Source organism: Nilaparvata lugens, unplaced genomic scaffold (genome assembly GCF_014356525.2).
Source record: "Nilaparvata lugens isolate BPH unplaced genomic scaffold, ASM1435652v1 scaffold8337, whole genome shotgun sequence".
NCBI classification, from domain to species: Eukaryota; Metazoa; Arthropoda; class Insecta; order Hemiptera; family Delphacidae; genus Nilaparvata; species Nilaparvata lugens.
Window position 1 is genome coordinate 3873 of NW_024094083.1, and position 5524 is coordinate 9396.

At 34.2% G+C, this 5524-nt stretch overlaps 1 long non-coding RNA gene across 1 annotated transcript; it reads left to right on the top strand.

The window, feature by feature from the left end:
• The first annotated feature begins 202 nt into the window (after positions 1-202).
• Positions 203-2589, top strand: LOC120349117. Its single transcript, XR_005570286.1, has 2 exons — positions 203-463; positions 2313-2589. It is a non-coding gene; the product is annotated as an uncharacterized LOC120349117 (long non-coding RNA).
• The last annotated feature ends 2935 nt before the right edge of the window (positions 2590-5524 follow it).

Genomic DNA, 5524 nt, shown 5'->3' on the forward strand with positions numbered 1-5524 from the left:
GGGGTTGCCTTTGGTCTATTTGTGTTTTCTCTGTCGTTAAGATCGTTCGATAGGTTACGTGATGGCATTTTGTGCGTACGATACTTTGAGTGACGTCATCGACTGTAGCGCTACCTACTGCTTTAATATTTATTATTACCAGCTTCGTCTCTCTAATAATAATTCTATATATTACTATCTAATCTTATAGCAAGATTTTGACGGCATTGAATAATTTTCTCACCTAAACTAATATTCTCATTTTTGTTTTTGATTAGTTTAGAATTAATTGAAAATTAAATCTAAAGTACCATATTCTATTTTCTGTACAGTTTTCTCAGACTTTATTGATAGGAATACGCTTTTCCGAGATTAGGTTATATTACCAATTTATTGACAAGAATAAGTTAATCTTAAATCATTTGAGGTTTGAGCATCAGCTACAGTAATAATAAGCAAGCAACCAACATTTCCTGGTTTAACTGTAAGTGAAATTTTGGTATTATTATGGAAATGAGTTAATTGTTCTTTTTAAATACATTGATAGCTAGAAGATTTTTTACTTGTAACTTATTAGCCTATAAGTAATAATAATTTTTTATCCTTGTAACCTGGGCTAAATTATAGCCGGTCAGATACCGCTGTTGTCTCATTTATTAAAGATATCCAGTTAATTTTTTTAATGAAAGAGGAGGAGGAAATGAAGTCAACTATCCTGTTTTGATACAACTTAATTAAATTTTAATATTAGAAGTAGCAGTTTCAAAACTTACCTTATTTTGAAGGAACGACGATTCTAAACTTTATTGATCTCAGTTGGTAAACCTTATTATTGCAATTCACGTTAAGTTAATTTAAATTGTAATGAAAAAATACTTTTATCCAATTGCAGTTTAAATGATAATGATGAATTCTAGGTTAGAACTAGCACAATTACAAAGTTGGTAATCAATATCTAACAGTGTACCTATGCAGAAAGATTCAAAGACTCTTCTCACAACGGTAAAGGAAAGGTTAGGTTTTTCTTATAAATGGCAATAGGACTATGTTGATATTTTTCATGTGACTTTTTACCCATATTATCGGATGGGCACGTTAAATTGTTGGTCCCGGCTGAAGTATGACAGTCGTTAGGCCCATTGACGGCTTAAATTATATTATTCAGGCAGTGGGACCTTCCCTCAAGGGACTCCCCAACTACAAAAGCTATACGAATTTACTTTACAAGGTAAAAGGGAATGTTAGGAGGTTAGGTTTTTGCTTATAAATGCTAATATGTTGATATTTATCAAAATGTCTAATCACAGTTATTAGTATTCGTGATCACAAAAAACTATTAATGGTAGCTTTAATGCATGATGGGCGGGCATACGGTGCTGCGTAGGGTCAACATAGTGGCAATACACATTCTTGCCATGATAGTAACTTCAATTTTCTAAATCATAGCTGCCTAATTATTCAACAGGAAAAATAGATTTCTTCATGAAATCATTGGATTCAATATTACATGAATTATAAATTATTTATACTGTATTCAAAATTTATTCAAGTAATAGAATTGTAATTTATATTGAAAGTCGCCGTTACTCAAGGTTAGTTTTGAAACAGCTAGCCTATTTCTAAAAATTAAATTGAATTGTATCAAAATAGGCTACCGCGTACCGCGCTTTTTTTGTCCTAATCTTCCACCTAAAAAATTTAGTCTATATCTTCAATAACAACTGAGATAACAGCGGTAGCTCCTCGGCTAGAATTTTGCCTAACTGTCTCTCATGGTTGCCAATGGTAGGCCTATTTATTGACCAAATTGCCTCTGTCGCGCCAATTGTCAATTTCGGGGCAACATCTGTACGTTTTTTTGAGCCAACTAGCCTATTTTTGGCCACTGTGCCTAGTTATCTAACACTTCACCCTAGTACACAGCCTGTATTAGGACTAATAAACTACCTGTACGGTAGCCTTTTCTAGACACTACTACTGGCGCGGTGGTCTAGAAGAACCCATAAGTTTTTTCTTAATAACATTTAAGAATTTTTTTCAAACATTGATGGTCATCTTAAACTTTGTAGTGTTTTAAATAGTTTTACGATAACTGGAAGTAAATTTATCAATATTAGAAAAGTACAATTGTTAATATTTCTTGTATATTTTTGTTAATGACCAATTTTGGGAGAAAAATCTGGCGTTTTCTTAGTCTGTAGGAAATAAATTTAAAATAATATAAAAGTTGTTAAACTCAAGGTCCTCACTTAGAAACAATGAAAAATAATTAATAAGAATAATATATTCCTTGTATTCACACCAAGTGAGCGCTGCACTGTCGCTGTTTACAGGCGGAGGGTTGGTGTGTGGCTCCTTAGCATCGGGACTGAAGCGGCGGATGCTCTACTTTTTTCGCCCTATATTCAAAAAGTTAGATCTTCCATTTTTGGTTCTCTTTTTTCCAAATTTTCCATTTTTCTTTTAATTTCTTTTCTCGTTTGCTTTAATTTATAAATTAATTGTTTTATTTATAAAAATATTTCTTGTATTTGGTAATAAATTAATTATCATAAACCCCTGATTGCTGTCAGATAGAATTCTCAATAAAGCGTTTTTCATCAAAATCAACCCAACTTTCACTTGAAGTATATATATTTTATTTTTTAAATTTTAATTTACGTATTATATTTTGTCAATTACCTACCGTATATAAAATTGAATTATTTTCTCCATATTATAATGATGTGATACATAATTATTATGAGATGAATATTGGTTGCTTTATGCGACTCCCCCCCGCACACGTACCTGTCATCCAAGCGGGGAGCCTATTCATATGTATTTATTTTATGTAAATTTTATAGTATTTTAAATGAGTAAATACATTTGATTTGATTTTGACGATATATTGCGTATTTTAGTATTTTATTCACCTACTGGAATTTTGATTATGTAGGCTACTGCGGTATGCTAATTTCTGTTGCTGATCAAAATACACATTGATCACCACATGGAATTGTCACTTTATCATTACATAACCATATTTACAATTATATATTGTAAATAACTATTAAAATCATATTTATATAAAATGATATCATATCATTATGTTGTTGGTTATCCATCTTGTTTCCACTATAATTATGTTGAAGAAAATATTTTAATGTTGAGCCATAATGATATTACTATCGTATTTCATAAAACTTTAAATTAAAAAAACCCTCACATTCTTTGATGTGGCGACGTCCGTTTCGTGCTGGTATTGCACATTTTCAAGCCAAACAGAAACTCAGGAGTCTCTGAGTAACAATTCTGCTTCAATACCAGCACGAAACGGACGTCACCACATCAAAGAATGTGATTGGTTTTTTTTTACTTTAAAGTTTTATGAAATACGATAGTAATATCATTATGGTTCAACATTAAAATATTTTCTTCATCACTCATATCTTCAAAAATATTATAGCATGATTAACTTTACTTTAAGCAAGGATTTAAATAGCCACAGATCACAAACTTATTGTAGACAGACTACTTAATTTCATTTTATTGTTATAACATTACAAAAATGCACAACACAGTCAAATACAAACAAGTAAAGTAAATAACAGCATTAGCTAAACAAATAATATCATATATTCATTAACAATTCATTCTTATTAATATGGTGAAACGTCAACAAGTAAAGCTTTCATATTTCTCTCAAAACAGACAATATCACAATTTCTTGAAACATTTGGTACCGTAAAGAACTCGCCACACCAAGCTCGCCAGTACCGCCGAGGTAGTACCGCTGGTGGTAGTTTTCTCGGCTGAGAACGCCACACCGAAAAACGTCTGCTAGCGGTAGTCTCCGAGTAGTGAGTCTAGTAGTGGGCGGTGAGACGTACTAGTTGCGTTGTGTTGCAAGGAGGAGAGGTGCGCATGCGCTACCTCTTCGAATCGCCTGCCATGTATTCAGGTTGAGCGCGCCACACTGAGCTCGCTTTGTCCGCCGTACTACCTCTCAGCGAAGTTTTGTTGAATCGCCTAGCAGGCGGTCGTAGGTGGTAGTGCGCCGTACTAACGCCGCGGTAGCGAGCTCGGTGTGGCGCGCTCAACCTGAATACATGGCTAGCGATTTTTAAAACTTCGCTACCGCCGCGGTAGCGAGCTTGGTGTGGCGTGCCCTTAAGTTATTGAAGAGTCTAATTTATAAGTCCATTTAATGTATAAGAATAATTTAACTGATTAACTCATATTGAGCCGGTTTCCGAGCTCTGGCACAGAATACAAAATATTGTATTCTGTGGCTCGGGATTTAGCTGAGTTCTAGACTTAAAAAAGCTGGAGTCGGAAAATTGGCTTTCCGAAACGGGGCCTATTCATAGTCATAGTCAGGTTTAAATCAAATTTCGAAAAACTAGAAAATTTAACACAACATAAAATGAAGAGAAAAAAGTGTAAAACCCTTGTGTTGATGCATGCCTAGTATAATGAGTATGATCAGAGCTATTAACTGTAATACAAGACAGGTTTTCCTTATAAAAGATGTTCAAACGCATAAACATCAGGCAAAGTCAATATTTTCAATTGCTTAAAAAGTGGTTTACAATGTGGATGCTTGGCTATGAACATGGGAAATCATCCTTACAGCTATTTTCTGCAAAATTAACAACCTCTTTAAATTATATTATAGGCTACACTAGCTGGCCAGGCGAACTTCGTAACGCCAAATAGTTTAATGCATCTCATGACAAACTTTATCTGGATACACACCCCAGGAGACGCGATGCGGCATTTTATTTATATAGATAATTTTGCAACTGCAAAATTACTTAAATAGGAAATAAGCTCGAATTTCGAGAAAATGTGATTATTCAATTCCAAACTGTTGGCAACTGTAGATTCTATTAAATCATTCACTATGAAGAGATAACAGTCCTCGTGTGTCTCCAGCGTTATTGTCCTGTCACCAGCTGGCTCAGATCTTTGAAACGTACACTTGAGATGCGCGTGAACACTAGCGTCAGGTGATCAATTTTCATAACGGCAAGGAAAGTTGTGTGAGTGCGCCACACCAGATCTTTTTGTTTTTAGTCGGGGCGTTTATAGTGGGTTCCACGTTATATTGGCAGTGTAGGAAGATAGGAGAAAAGGGTTGCCAGATCTCAGCCTTGCCACCCAAACAGCTGATACTGGTATATCTGATGAATTTAACTGTTAATTATTGTTAAAAATAGTTATTTTATTTGCCAAGAAAATATATTTTTTAAAGATGTAATAATAAATATTCATGATTGACATAAAATATTTTGTCAATTAGGTAGTTGAATTTCTACATTGTTGATAAACGATGTGGCAACATCGCAATGCGTGAAAGAGATAGCGCCATCTGTTTTGTTGAACGATAGACAAGGATAGCAACTCCATTGCAAATCACACACTGCCATTATAACGTGGACCTCACTATAGCATGAAATACATGGGCGGTTATGGAGCAGCACACACTCTTGTCTACTATCTACTGACGGCTGCTGTATGACGCAATGATTATAACAGGTGATTTTTATTTCTGTGTGTG